Here is a 16,732-nt window from a genome sequence, read left to right as displayed (position 1 = left end):
CCAGCTGGCCCTCACCCGTGCACCAGGCCTCTATCCTATCTAATAAAAGAGTAATATGCAGATTGACCATCACTCCAACACACAAGATAGCTACCCCCATGTGGTCAAATATCCTTCCCCCATGTGGACACAAGATGGCCACCACAAAATGGCCAGCAGGGGAGGGCAGTTGAGAGGGACCAGGCCTGCAAGGGAGGACAGTTGTGGGCGATCAGGTCAGCAGGGGAAGGCAGTTGGGAGGGACCAGGCCTGCAAGGGAGGGCAGTTGGGGACGATGAAGCCTGCAGGGGAGGGCAGTTAGGGGTGACCAGGCCGGCAGAGGAGGGAAGTTGGGGGTGACCATGCCTGTAGGGAAGGGCAGTTGAGGGGGACCCATACCTGCAGGGGAGAGCAGTTGGGGAGACCTGGCCTGCAGGGGAGGCCAGTTAGGGGTGACTAGGCCTGCAGGGGAGGGCAGTTAGGGGTGACCAGGCCAGCAGAGGAGGGCAGTTAGAGGCAAACAGGCTGGCAGGGGAGCATTTAAGCATCAATCAGGCTGGCTGGGGAGTGGTTAGGGTGTGATCAGGTAGAAGCAGTTGGAGCAATCAGGAAGGAAGGCTGGCAAGCAGTTGAGAGCCAGCAGTCCTGGATTGTGAGAGGGATCCCAGATTGGAGAGGGTGCAGGCTAGGCTGAGGGACACGCCCCCCCATGCACGAATTTCGTGCACCGGGCCTCTAGTCTATATATAAAAGGCTAAGTGGCCAGCCGTACATCCAACGTGCTCTGGTGATTTAAAAATAAACATTGACTGGTGCATGCGTGATACATATAAAGCTCTCACTAGCACCAATTGCAGGCCTGTATTTTGATCTGTCATTGACAATCTTGAATTTGGATGACACTTCTATTATAGAGAAAGGGTGAATAGCAACATTAAAATATTTCTTCTTGTAGGAAGCAGTTATTGGGTTAAGCCTCGGACTGACCTGCTGGCAAAGTCACAAACAAGTCCCAAGCCCAGAAGGGCACAGTCCTCTAAGCATAATTAAGCTTGATCCTGTAACTGATCCCTAGATCTTTCCTGGGTAGCTAGTGGGCTGTGGGAGGGGCAGCAAGTGCTGCCAAAACAAGTGAAAATTACAAGAACATTGTCAATTGCCTTATTTGTCCCTGATTATAAATAAAGCCTCAGCTTTGCAGTCTGGATCTGTTCTGTGGCCTCAGCAAGGCACAGAAAGATCCACCCAGCGCCCAGCTTTATGAATCTATTTCTGCATCCTGTTTTCTTTATTTCTAATATTTCTCAATCCCTGGCCGCCTCCATTTAGAACCAGTTCGTTCATCTCTCTTTCTGTGCGGGACGTGGAAAAGGGAGATCCCTGCCATGTTTGGCCCCATCAGCTTCAGTCCCCTGCATTCTGGCGCCCAACATTGGCCATGAAAAAGGCAACAAGAGGTAAGAGTCAAGGGATCACTCCCAAGAATTGCGCGCACCACAGATTTAAGAAATGTAAGGTAATGGGGAGAGTATTGTATTGAACTGAATTGAAATAGCCTGATGTAAAACATGGGTAATCTTCAAAAATGCTTTAAACTATGCTCTGTTAAGCATAGTCAGATTCTTGATTTCTTTCTTAAGTTTTGTTGATGAAACCTGGGAAAAGGTTAGAAAGCAGTTGTGTGACCAATACTCAGAAAAAGTCCAGAGAAAATTCCTATTTTAATTGGTGATGGCCTTGATTCAGCACAGGAGAGTTTAAGAATGTCTAAGTGGGGTACAGCCATGGCCTTACAGTCTGCAGTGGAAGGGTGCAAGTCTCTAAGAATACCATCTGCATCTCTTCTGCCTCCACGTGTAAACACTTGTAACCAAGTAGAAAAGAATAAAAGGAACTTCTCAGCAACTGCCAATAATTCTTTATCTTAAAAAATCTTTTTCTTTCCTTAAAAAATAAAAAAATAAAAATAAAATTGGAAAAAAATAAAAACAGTAGATGCCAGATCATTACTGAAACTTCCACCGAAGAAACAAGCAGGTGGGGGAAAGGAGACTCGTGGTGATTCAATATGGACGCCACTCCCCAAGAGAACCACTTTGAGAAGCCTCATCTTCACCATCTTTATTTATTTTCCAGCTAATAACTTAAAGATTTTACAAATTCATAAATGCATCTGGGGTTTCTGTGCACATGTAAAGGAAAAAGGCCAGTTTAAAAACAACTGCAGGAGGAGAAAAAATGGTGACTGAATAGAGTCGTATTTGGAGTCTGATCCTGGGGTGGAGAGAAGGAGCAGCAGAGGCTCGCAGGGGGAGTGTATGTTGGCAAGCCAAGGGACAGCTAAACTCCAGGAGAAGGCGGGGGAGTGCTGGGCAGTGTTCCTCTGACCGGGCTGCACCCACAGTGGCTGGGTCCCCTCCCGGAGCTGTGGGCTCACCGGGCACCTCGCCATCTTGCAAGGAAAGGAGGATTTTATTGGACACCTGACTTTCTGCGACAACTGCAAACACTGAACAGCTGCGAGCACCAGAACACCGGTCCCCTATCGGCGCAAATATTCGGATTCAAAGGAACTCTTCACTGCACCACGGAAAGGTCAGATTTCACCTGAAATAAGGTGTGGTTTCTAATCCCCGCGGTTGGTGAGGGAAGCGCTGGGTGAGGGAAGCGCAGCAGCCGCAGGACCGGCAGGAACCGGGAGGTCTGTGCCTAGAAAAATCAGCGGCAGTTGGAACTGCCGTGATCCGTGAATGTGGAAGGGGGTCCTCTGAGCTGCTAACAGAAGTGACCTCTTAAAAGCAACTCATTTTAATCTGATGAGGAGGGTCAGACTAAGAATTTTCAAAGGAGTGCAGGATCCTTAGTCTGGCGCACAGACCCACTGTCCGCACATTTGGGCTCTTTCCGACTCTGATTACTAAGCACAATACATAGGAAAACCCAGGTGGAAAAACCCTGAAAGACTGCAGGGGGAAGTTGTATTTTCAGAACCTGGGGAGCAGAGCTTGGTGTGACCATCGGAGAGGCAGCTCTGAGGCGCACACCTCCACAAGCTCTGAGGCGCACACCTCCACAAACCGGTAGTGAGTGCCATAGAGGGGGGAAAAAAAAAAAAAGCTAGAGAGGCCCGGAAGTCAATTCAGAAACACTGCCACCCAGGGGCTGAAACGCTAATTGTCTCTGGTGTAATAAAAAATAAATACGAGAAATTAAGACATGGATGGCTTAAAAAGCAGGACTGGCTTACAACACTGAGGAGCCCTGGAATGAAGCTGAACTGAAATACCGCCCAGACTGGGAAAAAGGCGTACCAAACAGAATAATAGAGGAAGTGAATGACAGCCGCTACTGCACATTTTAGTCTTCCTATTGCTTAATTTTAAATTCTTTTTCAATTTTTTAAATTTTTTATTCTCATTTTTTTATTTTCATTTTTTGCATCTTTTACTTAAGAAACTAAATTTTTTTCTTTTTCCTCACTCGATTTTCACCTTTTTAATTATTACATTTTTATTTTCAATCAGCATTATTATTACTATTATTTCACTTTTTTTAAATGTCATTTGATTTTCTCTTTCTTTTATTTTGGGATTAGTGTCCTACATTCTATTTGCATCTTTCCCTTACAATCATTTTACCCGATCTCAAAGCTAACATTATGCCATCAATCTCCTCCTAACCTTTCCCCTTTTGGTCTCCTGTTTATCTTAACCCTTACTGGCTTTAGATTTTCCCTACTTTTTCAGTTTATCCTCTGCTAAAAGTTCACCCTACTTATATATCTAATTCCAAACCCCTGCTCCAAATCCATACAAACCTATCTCTACGCTACCTTAAAAAAATTATTTTTCTCTCTGGCCTTTTGTGGTTGTTTGCTTGAATGTTGATTAGATTGAATTTTTATGCTTTTTTATGAGATTGTTTTGATTATTCTTTTTGTTGGTTTGGTTGGTTCTTTTGTTTGCTTTGTTTTTGTTTGTTTTTTACTTTTGTTTTCCCTTGCCTCACTTGATATTAGCTGGTGTTGCAGTTTGTATTAATCTCCAGGTTCGTGTTGCTGGAATTTGTTGGGAATAGTGGTAGTTCTAGTGGAGTTTACTCCCCATATATATAGTTTGTTCCCCTTTTCTCTCTTAGTATCGTTCTTGTCTCTCTTACTTTTTTTTCTTTACTTTTTTTTTCTTTTCCTTCTTTCTGCTCTTTTCCCAAGTTCAGATTCACACTCTTTGTTTTTTTTGTTGTTGTTCTTTCTTTTTACTCTCCCTCTTCCACTCCTATTCCCTAATTTGTCTTTCTCTGGTGGTTACCTTTATTGGAGGTTATTAATATCGTGAATACAATTCTGTTCAGTGCCTTGTCTGTTGTGCCTGGTTGTGTTGTATTTTGTACCTTTAAATCAACACCAGAGAGAGAGATCTATATAACCAGACATCCGGAGAAGAGAGACCATGAGGAGACAAAGAAATAGCCCCCACAGGAAAGAGAAGCAGGAATCACCAGAAAAGGAAGTAAACGATTTAGAGGCAAACAACCTATCAGAGAAAGAATTCAGGGAAATGGTCATAAAGTGGCTGAAAAGGATGGAAGACAAATTCGACAATATGAGTAAGAACCAAGAGGAAATGAAGAAGAACCAAGAAGAAATGAAAAATGACATCGCTGCTGTAAGGAACTCAATAGAAAGCATCAAGAGTAGACTAGACGAAGCAGAGGACCGCATAAGTGAGCTAGAAGACAAGATGGAAAAAAATACCCAATTACAACAGCTTCTAGAGACAAAAATTAGAAAGATTGAGGAGAGCCTAAGGGAACTTCGGGACAACACAAAACAAAACAACATCAGGATAATAGGGGTGCCAGAAGGAAAGGAAACTGAGCAAGGAATAGAAAACCTGTTTGAAGAAATAATAACAGAAAACTTCCCTGATATAGGGAAGAAAAAACCCACACAAATCCAAGAAGCTCACAGAGTTCCAAGCAAAATGAACCCCAAAAGACCGACGCCAAGGCACATTATAATAAAGTTGGCAAACACCAACGACAAAGTAAGAATCTTACAAGCGGCCAGAGAGAGACAGACAGTTACATACAAAGGAACCCCCATCAGACTAGCAACTGATTTCTCAACAGAAACTCATCATGCCAGAAGGGAATGGAATGAAATATACAAAGTCATGCAAAGGCAGGGTCTAAATCCAAGAATACTGTACCCAGCAAGGCTATCAATCAAAATTGAAGGTGAAATCAGGAGCTTCACAGACAAAAAAGGACTAAGGGAGTTTATCACCACCAAACCACCAATGAAAGAAATGTTAAAGGGTCTGCTGTAAAAAAAAAAAAAGAGAGAGAGAGAGAAAGAAATAGGAAGCAAAGAAGGAACACAGGGGTATAGAATAAAAATGGCGTCAAATAAGTACCTATCAATAATAACATTAAATGTAAATGGATTGAATGCCCCAATCAAAAGACACAGGGTAACAGACTGGATAAGAAAACAAAACCCAGATATCTGCTGTCTACAGGAAACCCACCTCAAAAAAAAGAATGCACACAGACTGAGAGTAAAGGGATGGAAAAAGGTTTTCCAAGCGAATGGAAATGAAAAAAAAGCTGGGGTAGCAATACATATAACTGACAAATTAGATCTCAAAGTGATGGACATAACAAGAGATAATGAAGGCCACTTCATAATACTAAAGGGAGAAATCCAACAAGAAAAAATAACTCTGGTAAACATATATGCACCCAATACAGGAGCACCAAGATACATTAAAAAACTCCTGGAAGATATCAAAGGAGAGATTGACAGCAATACAATCATAGTAGGAGACTTCAATACACCACTATCACCATTGGACAAATCCTCTAAACAAAAAATCAGCAAAGAAACATCAATCCTAAATGACTCACTAGAACAGATGGAATTAATCGACATCTTCAGAACATTTCACCCCAAAGCCACAGAATATACATTCTTATCAAGTGCACATGGGTCATTTTCAAAGATAGACCATATGTTAGGACATAGGCAAAGTCTCTCCAAATTCAAGAAGATAGAAATCATATCAAGTATCTTCTCAGATCACAGTGGCATAAAACTGGAAATCAACTACAATAAAAACAACCCAAAGAAATCAAACACTTGGAGACTAAACAGCATGCTATTAAACCATGACTGGGTTACCAAAGACATCAAGGAAGAAATAAAAAACATCATGGCAACAAATGACAATGAAAACACAACAATCCAAAATGTATGGGACACAGCGAAAGCAGTCCTGAGAGGGAAGTTCATAGCTCTACAAGCCTACTGCAAAAAACAAGAAACAATGGTAATAAATTACCTAACCCAACAACTCAAAGAGTTAGAGAGAGAGCAACAAGATAAGCCCAGTGTGAAAAAAAATGGCGACGGAATAGAGTCGGGTTTGGAGTCTGTTCCTGGGGCAGAGAGTCGGAGCAGCAGAGGCTCGCAGAGGGAGTGTATGTGGGCAAGCCAAGGGACAGCTAAACTCCAGGAGAAGGCGGGGGAGTGCTGTGCAGTGTTCCTCTGACCGCGCAGCACCCACAGGGGCTGGGTCCCCTCCTGGAGCTGCGGGCTCGCTGGGCGCCTCGCCATCTTGCAAGGAAAGGAGGATTTTAGTGGAAACCTGACTTTCCGCGATAACTGCAAACACTGAACTGCTGGGAGCACCAGACCACCGGTCCCCTATCAGCGCAAACATTCGGATTCAAAGAAACTCTTCACTGCACCACGGAAAGGTCAGATTTCGCCTGAAATGAGGGGCGGTTTCTAATCCCCGCGGTGGGTGAGGGAAGCGCTGGGTGAGGGAAGCGCGGCAGCCGCAGGACCTGCAGGAGCCAGGAGGTCTGTGCCTAGAAAAATCGGCTGCAGTTGGAACTGCCGTGATCCGTGAATGAGGAGGGGGGTCTTCTGGGCTGCTAACAGAAGTGACCTCTTGAAAGCAACTCATTTTAATCTGACGAGGAGGGTCAGATTAAGAGTTTTCAAAGGAGTGCAGGCTCCTTGGCCTGGTGCACAGACCCACGGTCCGCACACTTGGGCTCTTTCCGACTCTGATTGCTAAGCCCAATACAGAGGTAAACCCAGGTGGAGGCCCTGAAAGACTGTAGGGGGAAGGTGTTTTTTCGGAACCTGGGGACCAGAGCTGCGTGTGACCATCAGAGAGGCAGCTCTGAGGCGCTCACCTCCACAAACCGGTAATGAGTGCCATAGAGGGGAAAAAAAAAAAAAAAGAGCTAGAGAGGCCCGGAATTCAATTCAGAAACACTACCACCCAGGGGCTGAAACGCTAATTGTCTCAAGTGTAATAAAAAATAAATACGAGAAATTAAGACATGGATGGCTTAAAAAGCAGGACTGGATTCCAACACTGAGGAGCCCTGGAATGAAGCTGAACTGAAATACTGCCCAGACTGGGAAAAAGGCGTACCAAACAGAATAATAGAGGAAGTGAATGACAGCCGCTACTGCACATTTTAGTCTTCCTATTTTTTAATTTTCAATTCTTTTTTAAATTTTTTAAATTTTTTATTCTCATATTTTTTATTTTCATTTTTTGCATCTTTTACTTAAGAAACTAATTTTTTTTCTTTTTCCTCACTCGATTTTCACCTTTTTAATTATTACATTTTTATTTTCAATCAGCACTATTATTACTATTATTTTACTTTTTTTTAATGTCATTTGATTTTCTCTTTCTTTTATTTTTGGATTAGTGTCCTACATTCGATTTGCATCTTTCCCTTACAATCGCTTTACCCTATCTCAAAGCTAACATTATGCCATCACTCTCCTCCTAACCTTTCCCCCTTGGTCCCCAGTTTATCTTAACCCTTTCTGGCTTTAGATTTTCCCTACTTTTTCAGTTTACTCCCTGCTAAAACTTCACCCTACTTATATATCTAATTCCCAACCCCCTGCTCCAAATCCATACAAACCTCTCTCTACGCTACCTTAAAAAATTATTTTTCTCTCGGGCCTTTTGTTGTTGTTTGCTTGAATGTTGATTAGATTGCTTTTTTATGCTTTTTTATGAGATTGTTTTGATTATTCTTTTTGTTGGTTTGGTTGGTTCTTTTGTTTGCTTTGTTTTTGTTTGTTTTTTACTTTTGCTTTCCCTTGCCTCACTTGATATTAGCTGCTGTTGCAGTTTGTATTAATCTCCAGGCTTGTGTTGCTGGAATTTGCTGGGAATAGTGGTTGTTCTAGTGGAGTTTACTCCCCATATATATAGTTTGTTCCCCTTTTCTCTCTTAGTATCATTCTTGTCTCTCTTACTTTTTTTTTTCTTTTTCTTTTCTGTTATTTCTTTTTCTTTTCTTTATTTCTGCTCTTTTCCCAAGTTCAGATTCACACTCTTTGTTTTTTTTTTTTTTTTTCGTTGTTGTTCTTTCTTTTTACTCTCCCTCTTCCACTCCTATTCCCTAATTTGTCTTTCTCTGGTGGTTACCTTTATTGGAGGTTATTAATATCGTGAATACAATTCTGTTCAGTGCCTTGTCTGTTGTGCCTGGTTGTGTTGTATTTTATACCTTTAAATCAACGCCAGAGAGAGAAATCTATATAACCAGACATCCGGAGAAGAGAGACCATGAGGAGACAAAGAAACAGCCCCCACAGGAAAGAGAAGCAGGAATCACCAGAAAAGGAAGTAAACGATTTAGAGGCAAACAACCTATCAGAGAAAGAATTCAGAGAAATGGTCATAAAGTGGCTGAAAAGGATGGAAGACAAATTCGACAATATGAGTAAGAACCAAGAGGAAATGAAGAAGAACCAAGAAGAAATGAAAAATGACATCGCTGCTGTAAAGAACTCAATAGAAAGCATCAAGAGTAGACTAGATGAAGCAGAGGACCGCATAAGTGAGCTAGAAGACAAGATGGAAAAACATACCCAATTACAACAGCTTCTAGAAACAAAAATTAGAAAGATTGAGTAGAGCCTAAGGGAACTTCAGGACAATACAAAACAAAACAACATCAGGATAATAGGGGTGCCAGAAGGAAAGGAAACTGAGCAAGGAATAGAAAACCTGTTTGAAGAAATAATAACAGAAAACTTCCCTGATATAGGGAAGAAAAAACCCACACAAATCCAAGAAGCTCACAGAGTTCCAAGCAAAATGAACCCCAAAAGACCGACGCCAAGGCACATTATAGTTAAGTTGGCAAACACCAACGAGAAAGTAAGAATCTTACAAGCGGCCAGAGAGAGACAGACAGTTACATACAAAGGAACCCCCATCAGACTAGCAACTGATTTCTCAACAGAAACTCATCATGCCAGAAGGGAATGGAATGAAATATACCAAGTCATGCAAAGGAAGGGTCTAAATCCAAGAATACTGTACCCAGCAAGGCTATCAATCAAAATTGAAGGTGAAATCAGGAGCTTCACAGACAAAAAAGGACTAAGGGAGTTTATCACCACCAAACCACCGATGAAAGAAATGCTAAAGGGTCTGCTGTAAAAAAAAAAAAAAGAAAGAAATAGGAAGCAAAGAAGGTACACAGGGGTATAGAATAAAAATGGCGTCAAATAAGTACCTATCAATAATAACTTTAAATGTAAATGGATTGAATGCCCCAATCAAAAGACACAGGGTAACAGACTGGATAAGAAAACAAAACCCAGATATCTGCTGTCTACAGGAAACCCACCTCAAAAAAAAGGATGCATACAGACTGAGAGTAAAGTGATGGAAAAAGGTTTTCCAGGCAAATGGAAATAAAAAAAAAAGCGTGGGTTGCAATACTTATATCTGACAAATTAGATCTCAAAGTGAAGGACATAACAAGAGATAATGAAGGCCACTTCATAATACTAAAGGGAGAAATCCAACAAGAAGAAATAACTCTGGTAAACATATATGCACCCAATACAGGAGCACCAAGATATATTAAAAAACTCCTGGAAGATATCAAAGGAGAGATTGACAGTAATACAATCATAGTAGGAGACTTCAATACCCCACTATCACCATTGGACAAATCCTCTAAACAAAAAATCAGCAAAGAAACATCAAACCTAAATGACTCACTAGAACAGATGGAATTAATCGACATCTTCAGAACATTTCACCCCAAAGCCACAGAATATACATTCTTCTCAAGTGCACATGGGTCATTTTCAAAGATAGACCATATGTTAGGACATAGGCAAAGTCTCTCCAAATTCAAGGTGATAGAAATCATATCAAGTATCTTCTAAGATCACAGTGGCATAAAACTGGAAATCAACTACAATAAAAACAACCCAAAGAAATCAAACACTTGGAGACTAAACAGCATGCTATTAAACCATGACTGGGTTACCAAAGACATCAAGGAAGAAATAAAAAACATCATGGCAACAAATGACAATGAAAACACAACAATCCAAAATGTATGGGACACAGCGAAAGCAGTCCTGAGAGGGAAGTTCATAGCTCTACAAGCCTACTGCAAAAAAAAGAAACAATGGTAATAAATTACCTAACCCAACAACTCAAAGAGTTAGAGAAAGAGCAACAAGATAAGCCCAGTGTAAGCAGAAGGAAAGAAATAATAAAGATCAGAGCGGAGATAAACGACATAGAGACCAAAAAACAAACAAACAAACAATAAAAAAGATCAACAAAACCAAGCGCTGGTTCTTTGAAAGGATAAACAAGATTGATGAACCTCTAGCCAGGCTCACCAAGAAGCAAAGAGAGAGGACCCAAATAAACAAAATCAGAAATGAAAGAGGTGAAATAACAACAGACACCACCGAAATACAAAGGAATGTTACAAAATACTACGAACAACTCTACTCCAACAAACTGGACAACCTAGAGGAAATCGACATATTCCTAGAAAAATACAACCTTCCAAAACTCAATCAGGAAGATTCTAAACAGCTCAACATTCCAGTAACTATGGAAGAAATTGAAGCAGTCATCAAAAAGCTTCCGGCAAACAAAAGCCCAGGGCCAGATGGCTTCACAGGAGAGTTTTATCAAACTTTCAAGGAAGAACTAAAACCTATCCTCCTCAGACTACTCCAAAAAATTCAAGAGGAAGGAACACTTCCAGGCTCCTTCTATGAAGCCAGCATCACCCTAATACCAAAACCAGATAAAGACAACTCAATGAAAGAGAATTACAGGCCAATATCCCTCATGAACATTGATGCCAAAATCCTCAACAAAATTCTAGCAAATCTGCTCCAGCAGTACATCAGAAAGATCATACACCATGACCAAGTAGGATTTATCCCAGGAATGCAAGGATGGTACAATATCCGCAAATCAATAAACGTGATACATCACATAAACAAATTGAGAGATAAAAATCACATAGTCATATCAATAGATGCAGAAAAAGCATTTGACAAAATCCAACACCCTTTCTTGATAAAAACTCTCAACAAGGTGGGAATAGAAGGCTCATACCTCAACATAATAAAAGCTATTTATGATAAACCCACAGCAAACATCATACTCAATGGGCAAAAACTGAAACCATTTCCCCTAAGAACAGGAACAAGACAGGGATGCCCACTCTCACCACTCCTGTTTGACATAGTACTGGAAGTATTAGCTATCGCAATTAGGCAAGAAGAAGAAATAAGAGGCATCCAAATTGGAAAAGAAGAAGTGAAGCTGTCCTTATTTGCAGATGACATGATATTGTACATAAAAAACCCAAAAGATTCCATCAAAAAACTAATAGACTTAATAAATGAATTCGGCAATGTAGCGGGATACAAAATTAACGCCAAGAAATCTATGGCTTTTCTATACACCAATAATGAACTTACAGAAAGAGAGACTAAAAAAGCAATCCCATTTACCATCACACCAAAAAAATTAAGATACCTAGGAATAAACTTAACTAAGGAGGTAAAAGACCTATACGCAGAAACTACAGGACACTGAAAAAAGAGATAGAGGAAGACGTAAACAGATGGAAGAACATACCATGTTCATGGATTGGTAGAATCAACATCATTAAAATGTCCATACTACCCAAAGCAATCTACAGATTCAATGCACTCCCCATCAAAATACCAACAGCATATTTCACAGACCTAGAAAGAACTCTCCAAAAATTCATCTGGAATAAAAAAAGACCCCGACTAGCCTCAGCAATCCTCAGAAAGAAGAATAAAGTAGGTGGGATCTCAATACCAGATTTCAAGCTGTATTACAAAGCCACTGTTCTCAAAACAGCCTGGTACTGGCACAAGAACAGACATATTGATCAATGGAACACAATAGAGAACCCATATATCGACCCAAACCACTATGCTCAATTAATATTTGACAAAGGAGGCAAGAACATACAATGGAGTCAAGACAGTCTCTTCAATAAATGGTGTTGGGGAAACTGGACAGATACATGCAAAAAAATGAAACTAGATCACCAACTTACACCATACACAAAAATAAACTCAAAATGGATACAGGACTTAAACATAAGACGGGAAACCATAAAAATACTAGAGGAATCCACAGGCAACAAAATCTCAGACGTATGCCACAAGAACTTCTTCACTGACACTGCCCCTAGGGCAATGGAAGCTAAAGAGAAAATTAACAAATGGGACTACATCAAAATAAAAAGCTTTTTTTCAGCAAAAGAAACCATCAACAAAAGAACAAGAAAGCCCACTGCATGGGAAAACATATTTGCAAATGCTATCACTGATAAAGGTTTAATCTCCAACATCTACAGGCTGCTTATGCAACTTAATAAGAGGAAGATAAATGATCCAATAAAAAAATGGGCAACAGACCTAAACAGAATATTTTCAAAAGAAGACAGAAGAAAGGCCAAGAGACACATGAAAACATGTTCAAAGTCACTTATTATCTGAGAGATGCAAATCAAAACAACAATGAGGTACCATATCACACCTGTCAGAATGGCTATCATCAACATATCAACAAACGACAAGTGTTGGCGAGGATGTGGAGAAAAAGGAACCCTCGTGCACTGCTGGTGGGAATGCAGACTGGTGCAGCCACTGTGGAGAACAGTATGGAGTTTCCTCAACAAACTGAAAATGGAACTCCCATTTGACCCAGTAATCCCACTCCTGGGAATATATCCGAAGAAACTAGAAACACCAATCAGAAAGGATATATGCACCACTATGTTCATAGCAGCACAATTTACAATAGCTAAGATTTGGAAACAGCCTAGGTGCCCATCAGCAGATGACTGGATCTGAAAACTGTGGGACATCTACACAATGGAATACTATGCTGCCATAAAAAAGAAGGAATTCTCATCATTTGCAGCAACCTGGATGGAATTGGAGAACATTATGCTAAGTGAAATAAGCCAGTCAATGAAAGAACAATACCACATGATCTCACTCATTTAGGGATAGTAAAGAACATTATAAAGTGGTGAACAAAAAGATAGACACAGAGACAGTAAAGCATCAAACAGACTTTCAAATTACAGGGGAAAGTTTGGGAAAGGTGGGGGAGTTTTGAAATCAAATGAAGGACTTGTATGCATGCATATAAGCATAAACAATGGACACAAAACACTGGGGGGGGGAGGGCATGTGTGGGTGTGGGGTGGGGGGTAATAGTAAGATATGTACACATATAATACCTCAATAAAAATATTAAAAAAAAAGATAAGCCCAGTGTAAGCAGAAGGAAGGAAATAATAAAGATCAGAGCGGAGATAAACGACATAGAGACCAAAGAAACAATACAAAAGATCAACAAAACAAAGAGCTGGTTCTTTGAAAGGATAAACAAGATTGATGAACCTCTAGCCAGGCTCACCAAGAAGCAAAGAGAGAGGACCCAAATAAACAAAATCAGAAATGAAAGAGGTGAAATAACAACAGACACCACCGAAATACAAAGGATTGTTAAAAAATACTATGAACAACTCCATTCCAACAAACTGGACAACCTGGAAGAAATGGACATATTCCTAGAAAAATACAAACTTCCAAAACTCAATCAGGAAGAATCTAAACAGCTCAATAGGCAAGTAACTATGGAAGAAATTGAAGCAGTCATCAAAAAGCTTCCGGCAAACAAAAGCCCGGGGCCAGACGGCTTCACAGGAGAGTTTTACCAAACTTTCAAGGAAGAACTAAAACCTATCCTCCTCAGACTATTCCGAAAAATTCAAGAGGAAGGAACACTTCCAGGCTCCTTCTATAAAGCCAGCATCACCCTAATACCAAAACCAGATAAAGACAACTCAATGAAAGAGAATTACAGGCCAATATCCCTCATGAACATAGATGCCAAAATCCTCAACAAAATTCTAGCAAATCGGCTCCAGCAGTACATCAGAAAGATCATACACCATGACCAAGTAGGATTTATCCCAGGAATGCAAGGATGGTACAATATCCGCAAATCAATAAACGTGATACATCACATAAACAAACTGAGAGATAAAAATCACATAGTCATATCAATAGAGGCAGAAAAAGCATTTGACAAAATCCAACACCCTTTCTTGATAAAAACTCTCAACAAGGTGGGAATAGAAGGATCATACCTCAACATAATAAAAGCTATATATGATAAACCCACAGCGAACATCATACTCAATGGGCAAAAACTAAAACCATTTCCCCTAAGAGCAGGAACAAGACAGGGATGCCCACTCTCACCACTCCTGTTTGACATAGTACTGGAAGTATTAGCTATCGCAATTAGGCAAGAAGAAGAAATAAGAGGCATCCAAATTGGAAAAGAAGAAGTGAAGCTGTCTTTATTTGCAGATGTCATGATATTGTACATAAAAAACCCAAAAGATTCCATCAAAAAACTAATAGACTTAATGAATGAATTCGGCAATGTAGCAGGATACAAAATTAACGCCAAGAAATCTATGGCTTTTCTATACACCAATAATGAACTTACAGAAAGAGAGACTAAAAAGGCAATCCCATTTACCATCGCACCAAAAAAATTAAGATACCTAGGAATAAACTTAACTAAGGAGGTAAAAGACCTATACGCAGAAAACTACAGGACACTGAAAAAAGAGATAGAGGAAGACGTAAACAGATGGAAGAACATACCATGTTCATGGATTGGTAGAATCAACATCATTAAAATGTCCATACTACCCAAAGCAATCTACAGATTCAATGCATTCCTCATCAAAATACCAACAGCATAGTTCACAGACCTAGAAAGAACTCTCCAAAAATTCATCTGGAATTAAAAAAAGACTCCGAATAGCCACAGCAATCCTGAGAAAGAAGAATAAAGTAGGTGGGATCTCAATACCAGATTTCAAGCTGTATTACAAAGCCACTGTTCTCAAAACAGCCTGGTACTGGCACAAGAACAGACATATTGATCAATGGAACACAATAGAGATCCCAGATATCGACCCAAACCACTATGCTCAATTAATATTTGACAAAGGAGGCATGAACATACAATGGAGTCAAGACAGTCTCTTCAATAAATGGTGTTGGGGAAATTGGAAAGATACATGCAAAAAAAATGAAACTAGATCACCAACTTACACCATACACAAAAATAAACTCAAAATGGATACAGGACTTAAACATAAGATGGGAAACCATAAAAATACTACAGGAATCCACAGGCAACAAAATCTCAGACATATGCCAAAAGAACTTCTTCACTGACACTGCCCCTAGGGCAATGGAAGCTAAAGAGAAAATTAACAAATGGGACTACATCAAAATAAAAAGCTTTTTTACAGCAAAAGAAACAATCAACCAAACAACAAGAAAGCCCACTGCATGGGAGAACATATTTGCAAATGCTATCACTGATAAAGGTTTAATCTCCAACATCTACAGGCAGCTTATGCAACTTAATAAGAGGAAGATAAATGATCCAATAAAAAAAATGGGCAACAGACCTAAACAGAATATTTTCAAAAGAAGACAGAAGGAAGGCCAAGAGACACATGAAAACATGTTCAAAGTCACTTATTATCCGAGAGATGCAAATCAAAACAACAATGAGGTACCATATCACACCTGTCAGAATGGCTATCATCAACAAATCAACAAACGACAAGTGTTGGCGAGGATGCGGAGAAAAAGGAACCCTCGTGCACTGCTGGTGGGAATTCAGACTGGTGCAGCCACTGTGAAGAACAGTATGGAGTTTCCTCAAAAACTGAAAATGGAACTGCCATTTGACCCAGTAATCCCACTCCTGGGAATATATCCGAAGAAACTAGAAACACCAATCAGAAAGGATATATGCACCCCTGTGTTCATAGCAGCACAATTTACAATAGCTAAGATTTGGAAAAAGCCTAGATGCCCATCAGCAGATGACTGGATCGGAAAACTGTGGTACATCTACACAATGGAATACTATGCTGCCATAAAAATGAAGGAATTCTCATCATTTGCAGCAACCTGGATGGAATTGGAGAACATTATGCTAAGTGAAATAAGCCAGTCAATGAAAGAAAAATACCACATGATCTCACTCATTTATGGATAGTAAAGAACATTATAAAGTGATGAACAAAAAGATAGATACAGAGACAGTAAAGCATCAAACAGACTTTCAAATTACAGGGGGAACGTTAGGGAGAGGTGGGGGTGATAAGAAATCAAACGAAGGACTTGTATGCATGCATGTAAGCATAAACAATGGATGCAAAACTCTGGGGGGTGAGGGCATGTATGGGTGTGGGGTGGGGGGGTAATGGTAAGATATGTACACATATAAAACCTCAATAAAAATGTCAAGAAAAAAAATAAAATAAA

The sequence above is a fragment of the Eptesicus fuscus genome, chromosome 1 (genome assembly GCF_027574615.1).
Source record: "Eptesicus fuscus isolate TK198812 chromosome 1, DD_ASM_mEF_20220401, whole genome shotgun sequence".
Classification (NCBI taxonomy): Eukaryota; Metazoa; Chordata; class Mammalia; order Chiroptera; family Vespertilionidae; genus Eptesicus; species Eptesicus fuscus.
This window is presented reverse-complemented; position numbering follows the sequence as displayed.